Source organism: Callithrix jacchus, chromosome 3 (assembly GCF_049354715.1).
Source record: "Callithrix jacchus isolate 240 chromosome 3, calJac240_pri, whole genome shotgun sequence".
NCBI classification, from domain to species: domain Eukaryota; kingdom Metazoa; phylum Chordata; class Mammalia; order Primates; family Cebidae; genus Callithrix; species Callithrix jacchus.
Genome location: NC_133504.1, coordinates 45331557 through 45355997, shown reverse-complemented (window position 1 = coordinate 45355997; position 24441 = coordinate 45331557). Strand labels below are relative to the sequence as shown.

Below are 24441 nucleotides of genomic sequence, written 5' to 3'. Positions count from 1 at the left end.
ATGTGGGTGAACCTCATCTAATCAGTTGCAAGCCTGAATGGAACAAAAAGACCAGCCTTTCCAAGAGAGGAAATTCTTTGCCTGCTGGACTTTATCTGCTCCCTTAGCTGTAGACTTCTAGCCTATACAGTAGATTTGGACTTGACAGTCTCCATAATCACATGAGCCAATTCCTTATAATAAATCTCTTCTAGGTATATGCACATCTAATTGGTTCTGTTTCCACGAAGAGCACTAATACAAAGAATAAAGTGGGTTACTGCATATTGGTAAAAAAGTAGGTCAAGAAAATATGTCATAAACATATGTGCCACTAATGATGGAAGAAATACACACTAAACAATATTGTATTAGTCCAACTATGTTGCTATAAAGAAATAACCAAGGCTGGGTAATTTATAAAGAAAGGAGGTTTCTTTGGCTTATGGTTCTTTAGCCTGTACATGAAGCATAGTGCTAGCATTTGCTTTTGGTGAAGGCCTCAGGAAGTTTAGAATCATGGCAGAAGGTGAAGGGGAACCAGTATGTTACATGGTGAGAGAAGGAGCAAGTGAGAGAGGGAGGAAGTGCCAGGCTCTTTTAAACAATCAGATCTCATGTGAACTCAAAGTGTGAGAACTTAATGAGAAATTTACCCTTCAACCCAAACACCTCCCACCAGGCCCCACCTCCAACATTGGGGATTACCTTTCAACGTGAGATTTGGAGGGAACAAACATCCAAATTATATCAAATACACATTCAAAGTACAGGGAGCATGGACCAGTAAACTATGGGGGAAAATTTTAAAAAATCAATAATAATACAGGGTAATATCTAACAGACACCTTTAGAAATATTTGATAAGGCAGATTAAAAAATAAGCTCATAATGTAAAAGATTAGTACATTTTATCTTCCATTGTTCTATGTGTCTAACTTTGCATGCCCAAAAAGCAAATATCCTTTTTTTTTTTTTTTAAATTTTTTATTGGATTTTAGGTTTTGGGGTACATGAGCAGAGCATGCAAGACAGTTGTGTAGGTACACACATGGCAGTGTGCTTTGCTTTCATTCTCCCCTTCACCCACATTTGGCATTTCTCCCCAGGCTATCCCTCCCCACCTCCCCCTCCCACTGGCCCTCCCCTTTTCCCCCCAATAGACCCCAGTGTTTAGTACTCCCCTTTCTGTGTCCATGTGTTCTCATTTTTCATCACCCGCCTATGAGTGAGAATATGTGGTGTTTCATTTTCTGTTCTTGTGTCAGTTTGCTGAGGATGATGTTCTCCAGATTCATCCATGTCCCTATAAATGACACAAACTCATCATTTCTGATTGCTGCATAATATTCCATGGTGTATATGTGCCACATTTTTCCAATCCAGTCTATTATCAATGGGCATTTGGGTTGATTCCAGGTCTTTGCTATTGTAAACAGTGCTGCAATGAACATTCGTGTACATGTGTCCTTATAGTAGAACGATTTATAGTCTTTTGGATATACACCCAGTAATGGGATTGCTGGGTCAAATGGAATTTCTATTTCTAAGGCCTTGAGGAATCGCCACACTGTCTTCCACAATTGTTGAACGAATTTACACTCCCACCAACAGTGTAAAAGTGTTCCTTTTTCTCCACATCCTCTCCAGCATCTGTTGTCTCCAGATTTTTTAATGATCGCCATTCTAACTGGCGTGAGATGGTATCTCAATGTGGTTTTGATTTGCATCTCTCTGACGACCAGTGACGATGAGCATTTTTTCATATGATTTTTGGCCTCATATATGTCTTCTTTCGTAAAGTGTCTGTTCATATCCTATGCCTACTTTTGAATGGGCTTGTATGTTTTTTCCTGTAAATCTGTTTGAGTTCTTTGTAAATTCTGGATATCAGCCCTTTGTCAGATGGGTAAACGGCAAAAATTTTTTCCCATTCTGTTGGTTGCCGATTCACTCTAGTGACTGTTTCTTTTGCCGTGCAGAAGCTGTGGAGTTTCATTAGGACCCATTTGTCTATTTTGGCTTTTGTTGCCAATGCTTTTGGTGTTTTGTTCATGAAGTCCTTGCCTACTCCTATGTCCTGGATAGTTTTGCCTAGATTTCCTTCTAGGGTTTTTATGGTGCCAGGTCTTATGTTTAAGTCTTTAATCCATCTGGAGTTAATTTTAGTGTAAGGTGTCAGGAAGGGGTCAAGTTTCTGCTTTCTGCACATGGCTAGCCAGTTTTCCCAGCACCATTTGTTAAACAGGGAATCCTTTCCCCATTGCTTGTTTTTGTCAGGTTTATCAAAGATTGTATAGTTGTATGTATGATGTCTTGCCTCCGGTGCCTCTGTTTTGTTCCATTGGTCTATATCTCTGTTTTGGTACCAGTACCATGCTGTTTTGATTACTGTAGCCTTGTAATATAGTTTGAAATCTGGTAGTGTGATGCCCCCCACTGTGTTCTTTTTGCTTAGAATTGACTTGGCTATGCGGGCTCTGTTTTGGTTCCATGTGAAGTTCATGGTGGTTTTTTCCAGTTCTGTGAAGAAAGTCAATGGTAGCTTGATGGGGATAGCGTTGATTCTGTAAATTACTTTGGGCAGTATAGCCATTTTCATGATATTAATTCTTCCTAACCATGAACATGGAATGTTTCTCCATCTGTTTATGTCCTCTCTGATTTCGTTGAGCAGTGGTTTGTAGTTCTCCTTGAAGAGGTCCCTTATGTTCCTTGTGAGTTGTATTCCAAGGTATTTTATTCTTTTTGTAGCAATTGTGAATGGCAGTTCGTTCTTGATTTGGCTTTCTTTAAGTCTGTTATTGGTGTAGACAAATGCTTGTGATTTTTGCACATTGATTTTATATCCTGAGACTTTGCTGAAGTTGCTTATCAGTTTCAGGAGTTTTTGGGCTGAGGCGATGGGGTCTTCTAGGTATACTATCATGTCTTCTGCAAATAGAGACAATTTGGCTTCCACCTTTCCTATTTGAATACCCTTTATTTCTTTTTCTTGCCTGATTGCTCTGGCTAGAACTTCCAGTACTATTTTGAATAGGAGTGGTGAGAGAGGGCATCCTTGTCTAGTGCCAGATTTCAAAGGGAATGCTTCCAGTTTTTGCCCATTCAGTATGATATTGGCTGTTGGTTTGTCATAAATAGCTTTTATTACTTTGAGATACGTTCCATCGATACCGAGTTTATTGAGGGTTTTTAGCATAAAGCGCTGTTGAATTTTGTCAAATGCCTTCTCTGCGTCAATTGAGATAATCATGTGGTTTTTGTTCTTGGTTCTGTTTATGTGGCGAATTTTGATAGACTTGCGTATGTTGAACCAGCCTTGCATCCCCGGGATGAATCCTACTTTATCATGATGAATAAGTTTTTTGATTTGCTGTTGCAATTGGCTTGCCAATATTTTATTGAAGATTTTTGCATCTATGTTCATCATGGATATTGGCCTGAAGTTTTCTTTTCATGTTGGGTCTGTGCCGGGTTTTGGTATCAGAATGATGTTGGTCTCGTAAAATGATTTGGGAAGGATTCCCTCTTTTTGGATTGTTTGAAATAGTTTTAGAAGGAATGGTACCAGCTTCTCTTTGTGTGTCTGGTAGAATTCGGCTGTGAATCCATCTGGACCTGGGCTTTTTTTGTGTGGTAGGCTCTTAATTGCTGCCTCGACTTCTGACCTTGTTATTAGTCTACTCATAGTTTCAGCTTCCTCCTGGTTTAGGCTTGGGAGAATGCAGGAGTCCAGGAATTTATCCATTTCTTCCAGGTTTACTAGTTTATGTGCACAGAGTTGTTTGTAATATTCTCTGATGATGGTTTGAATTTCTGTGGAATCTGTGGTGATTTCCCCTTTATCATTTTTTATTGCATCTATTTGGTTGTTCTCTCTTTTATTTTTAATCAATCTGGCTAGTGGACTGTCTATTTTGTTGATCTTTTCAAAAAACCAGCTCTTGGATTTATTGATTTTTTGAAGGGTTTTTCGTGTCTCAATCTCCTTCAGTTCAGCTCTGATCTTAGTTAGTTATTGTCTTCTGCTGGGTTTTGAGTTTTTTTGATCTTGCTCCTCTAGCTCTTTCAATTTTGACGATAGGGTGTCAATTTTGGATCTCTCCATTCTCTTCATATGGGCACTTATTGCTATATACTTTCCTCTAGAGACTGCTTTAAATGTGTCCCAGAGGTTCTGGCACGTTGTGTCTTCGTTCTCATTGGTTTCGAAGAACTTCTTTATTTCTGTCTTCATTTCATTGTTTACCCAGTCAACATTCAAGAGCCAGTTGTTCAGTTTCCATGAAGCTGTGCGGTTCTGGATTGGTTTCTGTATTCTGAGTTCTAACTTGATTGCACTGTGGTCTGAGAGGCTGTTTGTTATGATTTCAGTTGTTTTGCATTTGTTGAGCAGTGGTTTACTTCCAATTATGTGGTCAATTTTAGAGTAGGTGTGATGTGGTGCTGAGAAGAATGTATATTCTGTGAATTTGGGGTGGAGAGTTCAGTAAATGTCTATCAGGTTTGCTTGCTCCAGGTCTGAGTTCAAGCCCTGAATATCCTTGTTGATTTTCTGTCTGGTTGATCTGTCTAATATTGATAGTGGAGTGTTAAAGTCTCCCACTATTATTGTGTGGGAGTCTAAGTCTCTTTGTAAGTCATTAAGAACTTGCCTTATGTATCTGGGTACTCCTGCATTGGGCCCATATATGTTCAGGATCGTTAGCTCTTCTTGTTGTATCAATCCTTTTACCATTATGTAATGGCCTTCTTTGTCTCTTTTGATCTTTGTTGCTTTAAAGTCTATTTTATCAGAGATGAGAACTGCAACTCCTGCTTTTTTTGCTCTCCATTTGCTTGGTAAATCTTCCTCCATCCCTTTATTTTGAGCCTTTGTGTATCCTTGCATGTGAGATGGGTTTCCTGGATACAGCACACTGATGGGTTTTGGATTTTTATCCAATTTGCCAGTCTGTGTCTTTTGGTTGGTGCATTTAGTCCATTTACATTTAGGGTTAATATTGTTATGTGTGAATTTGATACTGCCATTTTGATGCTAAGTGGCTGTTTTGCCTGTTAGTTGTTGTAGATTCTTCATTATGTTGAAGCTCTTTAGCATTTAGTGTGATTTTGGAATGGCTGGTACTGGTTGTTCCTTTCTATGTGTAGTGCCTCTTTTAGGAGCTCTTGTAAAGCAGGCCTGGTGGTGACAAAATCTCTGAGTGCTTGCTTGTTCGCAAAGGATTTTATTTTTCCTTCACTTCTGAAGCTCAGTTTGGCTGGATATGAAATTCTGGGTTGAAAGTTCTTTTCTTTAAGAATGTTGAATATTGGCCCCCACTCTCTTCTGGCTTGTAGTGTTTCTGCCGAGAGATCTGCTGTGAGTCTGATGGGCTTCCCTTTGTGGGTGACCCGACCTTTCTCTCTGGCTGCCCTTAGTATTTTCTCCTTTATTTCAACCTTGTTGAATCTGACGAGTATGTGCCTTGGGGTTGCTCTTCTTGCGGAATATCTTTGTGGTGTTCTCTGTATTTCCTGCATTTGAGTGTTGGCCTGTCTTGCTAGGTGGGGGAAATTTTCCTGGATGATGTCCTGAAGAGTATTCTCCAGCTTGGATTCATTCTCTTCGTCCCCTTCTGGTACACCTATCAAACGTAGGTTAGGTCTTTTCACATAGTCCCACATTTCTTGGAGACTTTGTTCATTCCTTTTTGCGCTTTTTTCTCTAATCTTGGTTTCTCATTTTATTTCATTGAGTTGGTCTTCGACTTCAGATATTCTTTCTTCTGCTTGGTCAATTCGGCTATTGAAACTTGTGCATGCTTCGTGAAGTTCTCGTATTGTGTTTTTCAGCTCCTTTAATTTGTTCATATTCCTCTCTAATTTATCCATTCTTGTTATCATTTCCACATATCTTTTTTCAAGTTCCTTAGTTTCTTTGCATTGATTTAATACATGTTCTTTTAGCTCACAAAAGTTTCTCATTATCCACCTTCTGAAGTCTAATTCCATCATTTCGTCACAGTCATTCTCCGCCCAGATTTGTTCCCTTGCTGGTGAGGAGTTTTGGTCCTTTCTAGGAGGTGAGGTGTTCTGGTTTCAGGTGTTTTCCTCCTTTTTGCACTGGTTTCTTCCCATCTTTGTGGATTTATCCGCTTGTCGTCTGCGTAGTTGCTGACTTTTCGATTGGGTCTCTGAGTGGACACCCAGATTGTTGATGATGAAGTATTTCTGTTACTTGGTTTTCCTTCTACCAGTCTAGCCCCTTCGCTGTACGACTGCTGAGGTCCACTCCAGGCCCTGCTTGTCTGGGGTGCACCTCTAGCAGCTGTGGCAGTGAGGGATGCTACCAGTTTCTTTTTCTGCTATCTTTGTCCCAGGATGATGCCTGTCAAATGTCAGTCTTTTGGATATAGAGGGGTCAGGGAGCTGCTTGAGGAGACAGTCTGTACTTTATAGGAGCTCAATTGCTGAGCTGTGAGCTCTGTTGTTCATTCAGGGCTGTTAGGCTGCTATGTTTGATTCTGCTGCAACAGAGCTCATTATAAAAACCCTTTTGTTCTCAAATGCTCTGTGGTGGGGGCTTCGGGCTTTATTTTTGGATGTCCGTTGACGTGTCCTGCCCAGCTAGGAGGCAGACTAGCCACTGTTTGCCTGCCGAGGCTCTGCCCTTCTGTTGTGTGGTTCACCCTGTTGCTGCAGGCTCTGCTGTTCTGCTGTGGTCTCTGCCACACCCTGCGGCGGAGTTTCTCTGTTGTAGCGGGTTGCCTCAACAATGGCAGGCTGCATCAGCAGTGGGTGTTTATCTCAGTAGGGACAGGTTGCCTTGGCAACGGCTGGCTGCGTCAGCAGTGGGCGTGTATCTCAGTTGGGGCGGGTTGCCTCGGTAATGGTGGACGCCCCTCCCCCACAGAGCGTCTTGGACCGTCTGCACGGGGATCGTTTGAAATCGCAGTTTTGTTCGTCCCACTGGGCTACCCCAGACGCTCTGTCCCTGCAATCCCCTGGGCTGGCCCACTGTCCAAGTCTCGTTCAGTCTCAAGTCCAGCCCTCTCAAGTCTCAGGTTGCTGGTTCAACAGGGTACCTGGACAAGCGCGCCCTGTGGGAAGCGCTGGGTAGGGCCGGCCACCGCCACCCCGGCTGCCGGCTTCGCCAGGCAGAGGTACTGCCTGGCGTCCCGCGTCTCCTTTATACTTGGGAATTTCCCCATTCTGTGGGCAACAAAGATCAGTCTGGAAATGCAGCTCCGACTCACCTCTCCGCAGATTCAAGGAGAGCTCCAATCCTGGGTTGTTCTCACAGCGCCATCTTGAGTCCTCCGGCACAAATATCCTTTAAAAAAAAAAAAGATAGGCTCTTTCTCTGTCACCCAAGATGGAGTGCAGTGGCACAGTCACAGTGTGCAGCCTCTATTTCCTGGGCTCAAGCAATCCTTCCACCTCAACCTCCTGAGTAGCAAGTACTACAGGTAGGCGCCACCATGCCCAGATAATTTTTTTTTTTTTGTAGAAATGCGGTTTTGCCATGTTGTCTAGGCTGGTCTTAAACTCCTGGGTTCAAGTGATCCAACCGCCGTGGCTTCCCAAAGTGCTGAGATTACAGGTGTAATTTCACTGTAATCAATAAATATAAATGCATAATCAATTAATGTAAATGTTTCATGGATGCTTTAAAAATAGATTTTTTTAAATTGTTATTTTGAAAGCACCCATGGAACATTTATATTGATTATGCACTAGGTCACAAAAGAAGCCTCTATAAACTCCAAATAATTAGCATCACACAGTGTGTGTTCTCTGACAACAAAACACGAGAATAGGTAATTAATAACAAAAAGGTAGAGTTAAACAGCTCTGTCAATGAAAACTTTCCAAAACACCCAGGATGAAACTGAAATCCAAAGGGAAATTATAATATTCAATTTCGCTGCATATTTATCTGCAGCAGTACTTTGAAGCCTGGATTTAAAAAGCATTTCTCAACAGGATTTGTGTTTGCACCGGCTGGCATCTAAAGGTACAACCAATCCAGGACCCATCTAATCTAAACTTTTGATTTGGAGTATTTTTGGACCACATAGATAATATTAACTTTGGCTCCAAATTAGTTGTGAAGTTAGTGATTTTCAGGGGAAGCATTTTTTAATCATTCCACCCAGGGCCAAGACTCAAAAAGGCACATACCTTCACTGTCTTCCTCTGTGGATTCCACTGCTATCCACCTTCTCCTAGTGTCTTCCTCTAAAGATTTATCTCCTGTCCCTTCATTTATAACCATCGTAATGCAGGCTGTAGGCCACTAGGGATCAGTGGATAATTTCCAGACAAGTGCCAGCTCTGCTGCTCTTTTATTCTACTTTCCTTTTTTTTTTTTTTTAAATGGACTGATATTTCATTTACTGTAAAAGTCATCTTTTAAAAAGTATTCATTGAGTGGTTTTAGTATAATGTAGAACAATCATTACTATCTAATTCCAGAGCATTTTCATAATACCTGAAAGAAACACTGTATCCATTAGCAGTCATGCTCCATTCTCCTCTCTAACTCTTAACTCCCCAAGCCTTTTTCTGCCTGTATGAATTTGGCTATTTTTATTCTGGACATTTCATATAAATGGAACCATACAATAATATCCTTTGTATCTTCATTTATGTAACAGAATATTTTCAAGCTTCATCCATATTGTATTGTATATCATATCAATACTTAATTCCTTTTTTTTTTTTTTGAGATGGAATCTCGCTCTGTCACCTAGGCTGGAGTATAGTGGCACAATCTCAGTTCACTGCAACCTTTGCCTCTCAGGTTCAAGGATTTCTCCTGCCTCAGCCTCCCAAGTAGCTGGGATTCCAGGCACCCACCACCACGCCTGGCTAATTTTTTCTATTTTTAGTAGAGATTGTGTTTCACCATATTGGCTAGGCTGGTTTCGAACTCCTGACTTCAAGTGATCCACCTGCCTCAGCCTCCCAAAGTATTAGAATTACAGGTATGAGCCACTGCACCGGACCACTTCATTCCTTTTATTGCCAAATAATATTCCATTATATGGATATACCATGTTTTGTTTAACCATTCATCAGTTGACGGACATCTGGATTATTTTCACCCTTTAGACATTATGGCTAATGTTGCCAGGAATATTTATGTACAAGTTTTTGTGTGGACATATGTTTTGTCTTGCATATATGTCTATGAGTGCAATTGCTGGGTCATATGGTAACTCCATGTTTAATCATTTCAGGAACTATTAGACTGTGTTCCAAAGTAACTACAACATTTCAATTTCCCCCTTCTTATTGCTTTTTAGTACTTAAATCATTCTCCTACTTTTCTATCATGCATTTAAAAAGATTTTTTAAAAACCCTTCTCTGTGTCACCAAACAACCATCAATTACATAGGTCTATTCCACTTGTGGAAATAAGTCGAGCTGTACGCTTGCAAGTAGTATAATGGATAGCTAATTCATAGAATATTTACCCAATGAAGTATTATATATAGCAAATAATAAACTACCCATAAGCATATCAACAATATGGATGAATCTTACAAATAAGAATGAGAGACAAACACAAAAGAGTATCTATTCTATTATTCTAGTTATATAACATACAAAAATAGACAAAACAAATCTATGCAGTTAAGTTAGGATTAACCTTGAGGGGAAATAGTGGTTGGAAGGGGGCACAAGAAAGCTTCCAGATTCTGTTTCCTGATCTTGCTGCTGATTACATGGGTCTATTCAGTTTGTTGTGGAAATAAACTGAGCTATACACTTATAATGTGCACACTTATCTTTATGTGTATTAAAAGTTTCAAAAAGTTAGAAGAATAATGTATTCAACTTTGGGTATGTAGGACCTGGAGTGTTCCCTGAATCTTACTGCCTGATCATTCCTATGATACAAGTTGCTCTAGAAAAATAGAAAATATAGGGAAAGTGTTCAATGTAATTTATAAGGCCAATACAATGTTGATACCTAGTCACATAAAGAAAAAAAGGCCAATTTTATTTATGAACATAGATGCAAAATTACGCTAAATAAAATGTTAGCTAACAGAGTCCAATACCCTGCTAAAAATATATTACAATCAAATAGGGTTAATATGAATAATGTAAATTTGGTTCAACAACAGAAGATCTATAATAAAAATCATCACATCAAGAGAAAATAATATCATCTCAGACACAGAAAAATCATTTTATAAAGTTCAATACCAGATAATAATTTTAAAATCTCTTAGAATTTCACAAGAAAATAAAGGAAGTTTTTTCAACCTAACAGAGGACATCAACCAAAAATCTACAGCAAACATTGTATTTAACAGAAAGTTTCGTGTGGTGTTCTCCCATAACCCCAGCTACCCTGGAAGCTGAGGTGGGAGGATTGCTTGAGGCCAGTTAGAGGCTGTAGTGAGCTATGATCACACCTAATAGCCACTACACTGCAGCCTGGGCAACACAGACAGAACCTGTTCCTAAAAAGAAAATTAAAAAACAAAACCAAAAACTTTAGATGCTGTATTATTTGGAATGTGTTTGCTATAGTTAAAAGAAACTGAAGTAACAGTGGTATAAACACATAAGGATTTTTTAAAATCTCATAGCAGGAAGTTCAGAGGTGGGCAGTATGGCTATGGTACACGAGTGCACAAAGCTTAGTGTTCTGGGTGCCCCTTTTGGCTTTCTGTACAATCACCCCCGTACATTTAACTTTTGTTTTAATCATCTCAAGATGGCTTCTGCCTCTCCAGATAACCAATGTCCAGGCAGGAAGAAGTGAGTGGAAAGAAGGGCAAAGATTGATGGAACCAAGCCAGCTGGGCTTTCTGAAAGTACACACAAGAACATCTTCTTACATTCCATTGGCTTGGACTGTGTCATATAACTACCTGTACTTGCAAAGGTGGTTGCATTTTGCCGCCATAAAAAATGGGAGGGGCTCTGGTAGAAAGATAAAAATAGAGACCTGAAATTGGACAGGCAACGAGTAGTGTCTGCCTTATATTCCCCTTAGGTTTGATAACAACAGAATGATCCCCACAGATATGGTTTGGCTCTGTGTTACCATCCAAATCATCTCAAATTGTAATCCCCATGTATCAAGGGAGGGATTTGGTGGGAGGTTACTAGATCATGGGGGCAGTTTCCCCCACACTGTTTTCCTGGCAGTGAGTGAGTTCTCACATTATCTGATGGTTTAAAAGTGTTTGGCAGCTTCCCCCTCACAGTCTAATTCTCCTGCTGCCTTGTGAAGAAGTGCTTGCTTCCCCTTCACCTTCTACCATGATTGTAAGTTTCCTGCAAGTCTATTTAATCTGTTTCCTTAATAAATTGCCCAGTCTCAGGTAGTAGTATCTTTATAACAGTGTGAAAATAGACTAATACACCCACTATGACCACTACCTTAAAAATTAGTACTTGACATCTTTGCCATTGAACACAGACAAAAATAAATAAATAAATGTAACATATAGCTCGGTCAGAGTTCTGCTACAAACTGCAGAAAACATATGCAGCTGGTTTAAAAGAAAATAACTTATTATAATATTAAGTAGCTTATTGAGTCTATACAGTTGTCCACAGAGGTTATGTAAACTTGAAGGCTATATAACTAGGAACAACACCCAAATCATATTGCAGATCTACTACAGTGGACATGCCTCTATTATCGCTATTTGGCAAAAACGTGCAGCCTATACTGCCAACTCCACTAGACTGAGCACTGGATACTAATGTGGGAATCTCTGCCACTACCCTCTCTGCTAACAGAGTTTTATTAATTGTACTTGTTAGAAAAAAGAATTTCTTGACAGGATGATAACTATTATAACAGAATACACATTGTTCATTTTTCAGCTCTTTTTTTTTTAAAGACAGGCAACTACAGAAGATGATTTAAATTTAGATTTAATCTGACTGTAAATGATAATGTCTTTGTGTACTTTTTAGTTTTAATTCCAAGGTATCTGGGACAACTTCCCTATGTTGCATTTCAGCTTCTGCTTTTCTTAAACACAGATGATGCACTTTGTCCGCTTCCTCATAGGAGTGTTAAGATCTATAGTCCTATGAGCTCTGTGAAAAAAGAGTTTGTTTATATATGTGTGTATGTGTGAATGATGAAATACTTCTCTCCTTTGTCCATATAATCCAGAATATCTAGTATTTAACATGTTTAATAATTTGAGAAATATCTAATTTCAAATATAATTACATTTGAAAGTGGGAATAAAAGTGGCAAGAAAAAGGGAAGAATCTTGTCTGGGTTTTGCAATAAAGAAATATAATTCGGTGCTTTAAAGCACTATAATAACACAACTGAAGAGTATAAAAAATTAATATAATTGGGCCAGGCACAGCGGCTCACGCCTGTAATCCCAGCACTTTGGGAGGCTGGGGCGGGTGAATCAAGATGTCAGGAGATAGAGACCAGCCTGTCCAACATGGCGAAATCCTGTCTCTACTAAAAACACAAAAATTAGCCTGTGTGTTGGCGGCACCTGTAATCTCAGCTACTCGGGAGGCTGAGGCAAGAGAATTGCTTGAAACTGGAAGGTAGTCAAGGCTGCAGTGAGCCAAGGTCAAGCCACTGCACTTCAGCCTAGGCGAAACAGTGAAACTCTGTCTCAAAAAAAAAAAAAGAAAAGAAAATAAATGAATAAAAACACAACTTAGAAAAGGTTACTATGTTACTAATATATCCATTTACCATAAATATACTTATTTTTAACTTTTGCCTAATTCATTATTGTAACTTCTAAAGCAGTAGGTTCAAATAAATTGCTGTTTACTGGATGTATACTGTTAAAAATGCATTGCTCCAAATCAGTATTTCTGTATGTTGTCAGTGGGAGCATAAATTGGTATAACCACTTTGGAAACTGTTTGGAAGTATCAACTAAATCTCATTACATATATATAGCCTATCATCCAGTAATTCCACTCCTAAGAGAAAGTTATACCCTCCTATGGCAGAAAACTTGGAAGTAGAGAAAATCAGAGAATAAAAATAAACTGTCATGCTAGTATTGAGATGATAATAATAATAATTATTATTTTTGAGATGGAGTTTCCATCTTATTGCCAAGGCTGGAGTGCAATGGCATGATCTCGGCTCACTGCAACCTCTGCCTCCCGGGCTCAAGCAATTCTCCTGCCTCAGCCTCCCGAGTAGCTGGAATTACAGGCACCTGCCACCATGCCCAATTAATTTTTGTATTTTTAGTAGAGATGAGATTTCATCATGTTGGTCAGGCTCTGGAACTCCTGACCTCAGGTGATCAACCTGCCTTAGCCTCCAAGAGTGCTGAGATTACAGGTGTGAGCTACTGTGCCTGGCCAAGATAATCATTATTAATGTTTGTAAAGAGAATATTACTTTACACACATTTTTATAGTAGGCTTACTTTATACAATAATATAAATATATTTCCATGTAATAGATATTTTTCAACTTTTTTGGGGGGAGAGATAGGGTCTTACTCTGTTGCCCAGGCTGGAGTGCAGTGGCACTTAAAGCTCACTGCAACCTCGACCTCCTGGGCTCAACTGATCCTTCTGACTTGGCCTCTTAAGCAGTTGGGACTACAGGCCTGTGCCACCATGTCCGGTTATCCTTTATTTTTATTTATTTATTTAATTTATAAAGAAAAGAGGTTTAATTGGCTCACAGTTCTGAAAGCTGTACAAGCACGGCTCCAGCATCTGCTTCTGGGTGAGGGCCTCAGGAAGCTTCCATGTGAGCTATCATGCCTGTCTTTATAGTAGAAGACAAAGAGAGAGCAGTGTCACGTGGCAAGAGTGGCAGAAGGAGACAGCTGCTTTACTTTTAGTAAGATTTATTTCCTTAAAAACAAGGACTCGGTTTCACTCCCACAGGGCATAATGAATATGAATGAAAATCATATTTGTAGAGAGGGAACATTCTTAAGTGCCTATTATGTATTAGGCATTGTGTTAGACACTTCACTATGCTAATTCATGTCATCACAAACTGACCTTAATGAAGTAGGTAGTATTTTCTCCATTTTATAAGTTGAAGAAATTGAAGATCATTCAAATTATGTGTCCTCCTTTCTTTCCTGCCTTGATTTTACCCTAACCTGCTCCTTTTGAAGTCTTCTCCAATGTTGTTACGGCAGTTCCATCCTTACGGCAGCCCAAGCAAAAAGCATCAGAGTCCTCCTCATCTCTTTTCCTTCATATCCCACATCCGTGTTGAGGAAACCCTGTCAGTTTATCATCTCCACCACTATCTCTCTGGTCTACTTCTCTATCTTCTTGCCCCTAGATTATTTTAGTAGCCTCTTAACCAGTCTCTGTGCTTTCACCCTTATACCCTACTGTTTATTCTCAACCTAGCAGTCAAAGTGATTCAATTACAATGTCAGAAAATGTCACTTTTCTATACATAATCCTCCAGTGGTTCCAACCAACTCACTCAGAGTAAAAGCCTTACCTGATCTGCATCACCCCCACCTTTCACTTCTCTGATTTCATCTTCTCCATCCTTTCATGGTGGCCTCTGGATTGTTCCTAGTACACTCAGGCACACTCCTGCCTCAGGCCTTTGCAGTTGCTATGCTTTCTGCCTGGGAAGTTGTCTGCTCAGATATTCCTAACCTCCCCAAGTCTTTCCTCAAATGTTACCTCCTCCAGAAGATTTCCCTGATCACTCCCACTTAACATAGCACCCCTCATACTTTTTATGTACCCTCTCTGCTTAATTTTTAACCACAGCATTTCTTTCTTTCATGACAGGGTTTCACTCTGTTGCCCAGGCTGGTGTGCAGTGGACTCAAGTGATCCTCCTGCCTCAGCCTCCTAGAGAGCTAGGACTACAGACACATGCCACCATACCTAGCTAATTTTTAAATTTTTTGTAGATAAGGGGTCTTGCTATATTGTCCAGGCTGGGTCTCCAACTTCTGGCTTCAAGTGATCCTCCTGGTTTGGTTTCCCAAACTGCTAGGATTATAGGCATGAGTCACCACTCCTGGCCTCTCCAAAGCATTTCTAATCATACAGCAGTCCACACAGTGTCCTTACTTATTTACCATCTGTCTTTCCCACCTGGAAGAGGTAAGCTCCATGAGGGCTGGAATTTTTTTTTTTGACTAGTCAAGTACAGTAGTGAGAAGGGGGAAAGAGTAGAACAAGGAGTTCGATCTGTGACTGTGAACAATCAATTGAGATAACTCACTACCTTCAGACCAGCTGAGGGCTGGAATTTTTGTTTGTGCTCTCTGCTATGTCCTCAATCCCTTGAAGGGTGCCTCGCATGCAAAAGACACTCAGTATATATTTGTTGAGAAAATGAATGCTTCCTCCACATTCCAATTGTTAGAGCAGGCCAAGGGGAACTGTTGTGCAGAACTCCACAGCTTTTTACTCTGATCTCTATCTTGCTTGTTCTTCCTTATCTTCTTTGTTCTTCTTGACTGCGCCTGTCACAGGTTAAAGGCTAGTGAAGCGCTTGTCACAGGTGAAAGGCTGGTGAATATGGAGAGATACTTATGGCAACTACGACCAGTGTTCCTGCTGTCATCCACAAGCGCAGCAGTGGTGGCAGACAGCTAGAGAAGGAAGTGTGAAGTTTGCATCCTCCAGTTACCACGTTTGCAAGACAGAACTTGAAACTAGATAAACTTTACTGGTTATCTCTGGATGCCATTCATTGAAAAACGAAGGGAAGAAGATACTTCCTACAAAGGAGAATCCAATGAGGCGCCAGCAGGATGCTGCTGCGGTGGAAAACGGCCACATCCGCCTTTGCAAACTGGTGTGGCCCCAGCTGGCTCACCGCAGGTTTCAGCCACTCCAACCACAGGGTTATGAACGTGCCAAGAGAGCTACCAACCAGGAGTTTCTCATTCCTCCTCCGGGATTTAAAGTCCAGAAAGCAGAATCTTCACTTCCGCGGCCCAAGCATGCAAGGGGCTTGGGAGACGGAGGAATGGGGAAGCGAGGCGGCGCTGCCCAGCTTGGCAATGGCACAGCCGCGGTCTCTGATGCAAAGGCAGCCGGCCACGCAGAGTCAGCCCCGGGTGGGAAGGCTGGACTCCAGGAAGGATGCTGAGGAACCAGACAGTGCCCAAAGCCCCCATCTCAAGCGTGGTAGTGGGGAAATGGATGTTGAACCTGCTCTGTCATCTTGACTTGGGGAAGTTTCACCTTTGTTGTAGAACGGTCCAAATTAGAGCCTTCATTTCTTGGGAAGGGGTGGGGTGGGGGAGTTGCCAGTGACACACACACATACCACGTACTCCCTAACCCCTCAAACGACTGCACTAACGCTAAGGTTACCCTTAAAAAGCAAAACAGAACAAACCGGCAGGCGTCCTCCCTCCACCCTGGCACTTCATTAACGTCGGCCAAGGCCACATTTCCCTTGCCCACTGCAGGGGGGTCTGACAGGAGAGAAACAGGCAAACGATTGCTTCACTTGACTCTGCTCTTTCGGGACGGTATCAGTATTTTAAAATTCACACCTCAAGGAAGTTTGGGGTCCTTTTAATCATTTGTCCTATAGGACAAGGAACAGAATTAAATTGTATGGGGTCAGCAAAGGAAAGCGGAGCGGGGCTGGGGCGCCGTTGGCTGCCCTCAAACCTCTGGGAAGCGAAAAATCGGAAACGCCCGTGACTTGCGGCGTCGTCCGACTCCCTCCACTCGGCAGAAGCCGAGAGACGAGCCTTTGGCGGGACCGTGAACGGTAGTGCTGTGTACCGCGGTGTGAGTGCGTGAGTCAAGAGCGTAGCTCCGGCCAAACACTAACCCCAAGGGCGCGAGGACTCCACGGCACCCGGCTCAAGTTTCGGTGGAAACTTTCCCTCAGAGGCTCCTCCTCCTTCACCTTGGAAACCGGCGCCGGCCGCGCGGCGCGGTGCAGCCTGAGACCCCGGCGCACCTGGCGGCGGCGCGTCCCAGCGGCAGGGGCGGGGCCGGCGGCGGCGGGGGCAAGGCCGGGGCGCGCTCCCGGAGGCCTCCTGGCAGGTTGGGCCCCGCCCCCGCCCTTGCCCCGCCCCGCCTCGCTCGGGTCCCCGGGCCGCCCGCGCTCCTGAGGGAGAGGCGGGGTAGAGCCCGGGACCCACGCGGCTCAGCCAGCGGCTGACGCACCCTCGAAAAGTTGCGCTCCGACCTTCTCACGACCTACATTCTTCCTGTGCACTCCTCAGTTTGAGCAGGGCCGGGAGGACCTGGGCCGAGACTTTCCAGCGGCGACCGCCAGCGGGGCGAGGAGTCGGCTCCGCTTTGCTCACAGGGTCCAGCGCTGGTGCCCCCGGGACCGCAGCGCAAACTTTCTGTACTGTCTGAAGACACTTGTCCAGCGAGCCCCACTGCTCGGGGAGGAGGGGCCACGGCCGGGGACAGGTAGGTGCTGTGCTGGCCAGTGATTCTTTTATTTTAGGGGATTGGAGGAGGGAAAGCCGAAATGTCCCTTCACTGCATCCGCCAGCTGAGCTGGAGGAGCCGACATTGGCCTGGGGGCCGACTGGGGATGTTCCAAACGAGGGCGCTGCGTCGGGCGGGGGCGCGGGGTGAGTTGGGGGAGGAGGTGGCTCCCAGGGCTGCCAGCCCCGGGACGGGGCGTTACGCGGTGACTGACCCTGGAATAGAGAGAGCCGGCTTGTTTTGGCGAAGGAAGATGTCATCAGGGCCCTCCGTCCCATTCCTTGGTCCCTGGGTCCTCTGGGAGGCACAGGCAAAGGCAAAGAGAAGTGGAGTTCAGGTTTCCCCTCTGAACGAACTTGCTTACACCGGAGACTGCGGCGGTGCCCGTCTGAGGTTTGCGGCCCCTTCCTGCTGTAAGGACTTACTTGTTGGGTAGCTGTTGCTCAATTTGTAAATTCTCTGATGAAACTGCATTCAAGTCGTGGTTGTTATTGATAACGTGTGTGTGTGTGTGTTTGTGTTTCCTCTGGCTCAACAAAGGTCCCTTGTTAACTCCACTTCTGCTAGGGAGTGGGAGGAACTACCTGCTGTCTTATTTCAGGCCGGGCCAGAGAGAGGTGTTGGTGCAGGCTGAGGTAGCCTTGTTGGCTTGAGACTTGGGAATCACGTGAGCAGGTCTAGTCAATTAGCCCAGTTCTGTACCAGCCTCCTGGACCCACCCAGTCACAGCAGATCCAGCTTCCACTTTTCAGCAGATGCTGCAGCCCCAGGCATCCAGGGACAGGGAAACCTCCCTGAAGGGAAAGAGCCAAATATTGAGAAGGAGAGACAGCTCTCAGGAGGAGGAGTAAACAATGCCTACCAATTGTTGCTTCCCTGTAGATTGGGCTCGCTCCCTTGGCTTCTCTGGAAGGACTGTGCTATCAAATTCATCTCATTAGGAAGTCAGCTGCTCCCTGCTAATAGCCATAGCAGCCCTGATGAAATTATATAGGTCATTGAAAAATAATTCCTGCTTAATCACCTTTATCCTGTTGATTAATGAGAGGAAAGATTTCCTCTCCTTAATGTACCATGCCTGCTTGTCAGGGTCACCTGCCTGACCTCAAGTTCACCTGTACACCTGACACTAGGCAGAATGCTGTCCCTGAAGCTGCCAACATGTAGCGAACCACAGCTGAAGTCCACATTTGAAGAACTTCAAACGTCTTCTTTGGACAGAAATTGAGCAGGAGACTTAGTCCATAAACTTACTCTTTAATACAACATACTTGTTAGGTTTAGGTAACTTTTCTCCTAATTAAAGGTCGATATCTTTTTAGCTCCAGTCAGTCCCTTTCCACAGAGCTCATAAGAATTATGTCCATGTCTGTCTTGAAATAAATTAAGTTTGTGGTCCTATTTATCATTTGTCCTATATGACAAGGAACAGGATTAAACTGTGTGGGGTGGCTGGAAAGGGTCAGAGAAACTGGACATCACTGAAATGGATTCAGAGAGTAATTAAGAGTAGTGTAAAAATTTAGGTCCAACTGCCCAGCTACCTTCCTTCTTGGCTCTCATATAGAGGCATTATGTGGGATTTTAATGGAGGACTTGAAAACTAGAAATAAAAGGAGTGCTTTATTTTTACAGAATCAGAGTAATGCATTGCTGGACAGTTCTGTACTCTACCTACTAAGATGGGTTCAAAATACTTTCTCTGCAAAGTTCTTTCTTTAATAGGAACTTGATAGATAATGACTGCAAACAAGAAGCAGATGTACAAATATATTATGTAGAAATATGGAGGTAAAATGAGAAAAAACAAGAATTGACTGAGGAGTGAAATTATATTCTTGTATTATTATTATTATTTTTGAAGTTAGTTAGGGTCTCTCTCTGGCCCAGGCTAGAGTTCAGTGGCAGGATCTCAGCTCTCTGCAGCTTTGATCTCCTGGGCTCAAGCAATTCTCCCACCGTAGCCTCCTGAGTACCTGGGACCACAGGTGCATGCCACCACACTCTTAATTTTTTGTATTTTTCGTACAGACAGCTTTTGCCACGTTGCTCAGGCTGGCCTTAAGCTCCTAGACTCAAGCGATCACCTGCCTTGGTCTCCCAAAGTGCTGGGATTACAAGTGTGAGCCACCACGCCTGGCCTCTTGTCTTACTTTCATAAGGAAAATTTAATAAGGAACCTCCTTTCTCCCTGCAAATGTAAAGCAAAATTGCTTTATTTAATCTGTTTAGACACTTGATCTTTATTCGGTGTACATTTGTCTCCTAGGGTGATACATAGGCCCAGTGAAGGTCTGGATCAGATTCTGGCTTTGAAACAATTTAGATCTACTTCATCCTTATTTTCAGCAACTTCGAACTCTTGTTTTTTAGCCTAGGTAGGGGAACAGTGGTCAAGAGCGACAAGAAACTCCAGGGACTTCATTTGTAGGACTCTTTTAGTGAAGACAGTAACAGAAGCGAACAGTTCTATAGTGCTTTATGATTCACAAAGTGCTTTCATGTACCATATTTGTACCTTGTGATTTAACCATTTTGTAGTAGATGCCCTTGTATTTAGATTACACGAGAGGAAAGTAGATGAGATTCAGAGATAATAAGGGACTTTTATGTGCATACTTTGCTCCTGTATATTGTGGACTCAGACCTGAATTCAGGATTTCTTATTTACAAGCCATGCTTTCACTTTTTTCCCTGTTACATTTGTGAAGTGGTTGGATGTGAAATGGGCTTGGCTTTTCCTTCCTTCCTTCCTTCCTCCCTCCCTCCCTCCCTCCCTCCCTCCCTTCCTTCCTTCCTTCCTTCCTTCCCTCTCTCCCTCCCTCCCTCCCTCCTTCCCTCCCTCCCTCCCTCCCTCCCTCCCTCCCTCCTTCCTTCCTTCCTTCCTTCCTTCCTTCCTTCCTTCCTTCCTTCTCTCTCTCTCCTCCCTTCCTCTTTTTCCTTCCTCCCTCCCACCATCCCTCCCTCTCTTCCTTCCTTCTTTTCTTCGACTTGTCTTTACTTTACTTTCTCATGGAGTTTCACTCTAGTTGCCCAGGCTGGGGTACAATGACGCAATCTCAGTTCACCATGACCTCCGCCTTTTGAGTTCAAGTTATTCTCTTGCTCAGCCTCCCAACTAGCTGGGATTACAGGCATGAGCCACCACACCCAGCTGATCTTGTGTTTTTAGTACAGACAAGGTTTTTCCACATTGGTCAGGCTGGTCTCCAACTCCTGACCTCAGGTGACCTGCCGGCCCCGCCTCCCAAAGTGCTGGGATTACAGTCATGAACCTCTGTGCCCAGCCCTCTTCTTTCTTATTAACCAAAATGTGAGCTCATGTGGAGACAGGATGACAGGACTATATGTGCATATATGTGTGTATGTGTATGTGCATATATGTGTATGTATGTGTGTATACACATATAACATATAGTCTGTATAGCTTTAGCATCGCAACAGTATAGCTGTGCAATAAAATTGAAGTAACCTCCATTACATTTGGGAGGGAAATCTTGGGAGGTGGCATAGGTGAATAAATAACTTGATAGATTGAATAAATGTCTCAAATTGAAAAACTCTGGAAATAGCAGTATAAGTGCATGATTTAAAAATATAGAAATAATTACTGGAAGAAATAACTAGAAGAATTGAAGGACCTTCTTTTGGGGAATGAAACTCAGGGGTGAGGATGAACCAGTCAGGAATCTACTGTTTTTGGCTATGTACCTTATAATATTAGATAACATTTTATACTGTGTGCATATGTATTTCTTTATTTTCTTTATTTATTTTTTGAGGCAGAGGCCCGCTCTGTTGCCCAGGGAGGAGTGCAGTGGCATGATCTCAGCTCACTCCAACCTTTATCTCCTGCGTTCAAGTGATTCTCCTGCCTCAGCCCCCCGAGTAGGTAGGGCTACAGGCATGCACCAGCATGCCTGGCTAGTTTTTGTATTTTTAGTGGAGATGGGTTTTCGCCATGTTGGCCAGGCTGATCCCGAATTCCTGGCATCAAATGATCCACTTGTCTTGACCTCCCAAAATGCTGGGATTACAGACGTTAGCTTCTGAGTGTGGTCTCATATGTATTACTTAAAAAAAACTCTCCCAGCACTTTGGGAGGCTGAGGAGGATGGATCACGAGGGCAAGAGATCGAGACCATCCTGGTCAACATGGTGAAACCCCGTCTCTACTAAAAATACAAAAAATTAGCTGGGCATGGTGGCACGTGCCTGTAATCCCAGCTACTCAGGAGGCGGAGGCAGGAGAATTACCTGAACCCAGGAGGTGGAGGTTGCGGTGAGCCGAGATCGTGCCATTGCACTCCAGCCTGGGTAACAAGAGCGAAACTATGTCTCAAAAAAAAAAAAAAAAACTCTTTGGCAAGGATGACGTGAAGGTCTTTTGTTATAATTTTAGAGCCAAAAAGGACCACAAAGATGATTATTCCTAGTTCCTTCATTTTACAGGTGAGGAAATTGAGGTATAGGAGTTTAAATGTTTTGTTCATGGTCACATAACTGAAGAGACAAACTTTTCCTGGACAAGATCACACCCTTTCCCGGGCAGGTAGAAAGTTTTACCTTGCTCTAGTGATTGCTCAATTTCCTTTCTCGGCAAATCTTTTTCCTTCTATCTAGTTTTTTTTTTTTTGTTTGTTTGTTTGAGACAGAGTCTCACTCTGTCACCCAGGCTGGAGTGCAGTGGCACAGTCTCAGCTCACTGCAACCTCCGCCTCCTGGGTCCAAGTGATTCTCCCACCTCAGCCTCTTGAGCAGCTGGAACTACAGGCATGCATCACCACGTCCAGCTAATTTTTGTATTTTTTTTTTAGTAGAGACAGCATTTCACCATGTTGGCCAGGCTGGTCTTGAACTCCTGACCTCATTATTCGCCCTCCTCAGCCTCTCAAAGTGCTGGGATTACAGGTATGAGCCACAGTGTCCAGCCTCCTTCTAGTTTTTACAATCTTTGAACAGGTTACTGGACTATAGATTCAAAAGTATATCTAATTCCTTAAATTTCCATTTTGAAAATGCTTCAAATGTTTTTAGAGTCTGCAGAATTTGTACCTTTTTTGTTGTCGATTCTGTAATTACTTTTACTTAGAAATAGAGATGTCTGGTTTGTTTGCCCAGGCTGGAGTGCAACTGTTTAGAAGCTGGAAGTGTTGCCCAGTTGAATTTGATAAATACTGGAATTCAAGCTAAACTTTTATCCTCAGAAGACATTACTAAGGGGAGATGCTAAGGGAACGTTTCCAGTATCTATGTGTTTTGCTTAATTTTGAAGTTCTGTGAGTAAGGATACTACTGCCTTCTAAAAGAGAGGTAGAAACAAATGATATTTTAGAGATATTATAAAAAGTTAACACACTTAAGTTTATCCTTTTCTTTACAAATATGATTTTTTTCTACCTTCCTTCCAATTATATCACCAACTTAAATGAGACCTAATTTTTCTTATTACATACATAATACATGTTATTCAAAATCTAAATAATATAGAAATATATAATGTTAAAAGTTAAAGTACACTGTAATCTCACATTCTGGAGAAACTGCTATCTGCTATAAATAGGTATATTTCCCTTCATTTTTCCCTCTGTTTAAAAATATGTTTATTATTAACATGGTTGTTAATAACTACTGGGGTTATCCTATGCAACTTTCAACTTGGTTTTTATTTTTAGCTCGACAGTATATCTTAAAAATGTTTTTATGAGCATACATGCAGATCATTCTCATTTTTTTTAAACTGGCTGTATAGTAATGCTTTGAAATGAATAGCTAGTAATGCATTGAAATGAATAGCTATAACATAAGATGGAGTCTCTGTCACCCAGGCTGTAGTGCAGTCACACAGTCTCAGCTCACTGCAACCTCTGTCTCCCAGGTTCAAGCAATTCTTCTGCCTCAGCCTCCTGAGTAGCTGGGACTACAGGTGTGTATCGCCATGCCTGGCTAATTTTTGTATTTTCAGTAGAGACAGGGTTTCACCATGTTGGCCAGGTTGGTCTTGAACTCCTGACCTCAGATGTTCCACCTGCCTTGGCCTCCCAAAGTGCTGGGATTGCATGTGTGAGCCACCACGCCTGGCCCTGTAACATAGTTTATTTAAACAATTTCCTTTTGTTGGGAATTTGGTTTGTTTTCCATTTTTCTATATTAAGAACAGTGCTTCAGAGAACATCACTGAAAGTGTATCATTGTACGCTTGTGTTTTCTGTAGGAAAGGTTTGTGAGTCATAGTTATGAAAATGTTAAATTTCTTTAGTTTACATTTCCTTTAGTAGTATCCCTTCATTTTTAGTTGTATGAATACACTTTCTTTCTTTCTGAATGCACAAAACTGAAGAAAGAAATTATTCATAGATGACCAGGCACTGAAATAAGAGGTCATAATAGCAAAAGGTGCTGAGCTTTTAGGTAGGGTTCACCTCATTTCCTCACATTTCAGGTTCTTTTTAGTTTTAATATTTCCCCCAAGAGAAGATGGTAATTGGTAACAGCTATAAAAATACTCTGCAGCTGTTGGTTGAGCTGCTAATTAGCTTTTATGGAGCATAGCTTTTTTTTTTTTTTTTTTTTTTTTAACATTTTCTTAAGAACATTATTCTAGGACATGCCATTAAGGAGTTCAGAAAATCCACTAGGTTTTGCAGAATGCAGAGTGTATTTTAGCTCTTCTTCTTAAATTGTTAAAAGTTTGCCTCTGTTGAAATATTGGTCATGGGTCCATTTTAGGATCTTTTGACTTGTAGAAAGTTCTAGGAACTGATTTCCCTCTGTGTGTGGAAAATGTGAAATAAGATACTTTGGCTACATTTCATGACTCAGGCTCATTGAGGTGGGAACATTTCAGGAATTCCTGTGGCAAAGTTTTTATTGACCATCTGAAAGAGTTGATTAGTATTTATTTAGTCCAAGCTTTTTTTCATAACTATTTCATTAGAGGAGTGTGGTTTTTTCCTCAAAATGAGTATCTTCTGTTTTATTTATGTTTATGGAACTTTTATTTGGATTCCATTCATTTTAGGTTGATTTTATTTATAATGTAGTATAATGGGTATAGAAAAATATGTTTATATATA

General features: G+C 42.1%; 1 protein-coding gene and 1 long non-coding RNA gene across 13 annotated transcripts in view; one reads left to right on the top strand and one right to left on the bottom strand.

Annotated features, from left to right (window-relative positions):
* The window catches only part of LOC144581730 (uncharacterized), a 55128-nt gene extending 38224 nt beyond the window's left edge, over positions 1-16904 (bottom strand). For both annotated transcript variants that reach the window (XR_013532860.1, XR_013532861.1), the window contains exons 1-3: positions 16749-16904; positions 13642-13727; positions 7221-7297 (exon numbers count right to left, since the gene is read on the bottom strand). This is a non-coding gene — a long non-coding RNA (uncharacterized LOC144581730). The remainder of the gene's footprint in view (positions 1-7220; positions 7298-13641; positions 13728-16748) is intronic.
* A 132-nt stretch (positions 16905-17036) lies between these two features.
* The window catches only part of FHIP1A (FHF complex subunit HOOK interacting protein 1A), a 288042-nt gene continuing 280637 nt past the window's right edge, over positions 17037-24441 (top strand). For 10 of the 11 annotated variants that reach the window (XR_013532857.1, XM_054253606.2, XM_078366393.1 and 7 more), the window contains exon 1: positions 17037-17344. The gene's annotated coding sequence lies outside the window, so the exon portion shown is untranslated. Of the gene's footprint in view, positions 17345-17518; positions 17779-24441 lie in introns of those variants that run through there. The other variant, XM_035294447.3, reaches the window with a different exon arrangement.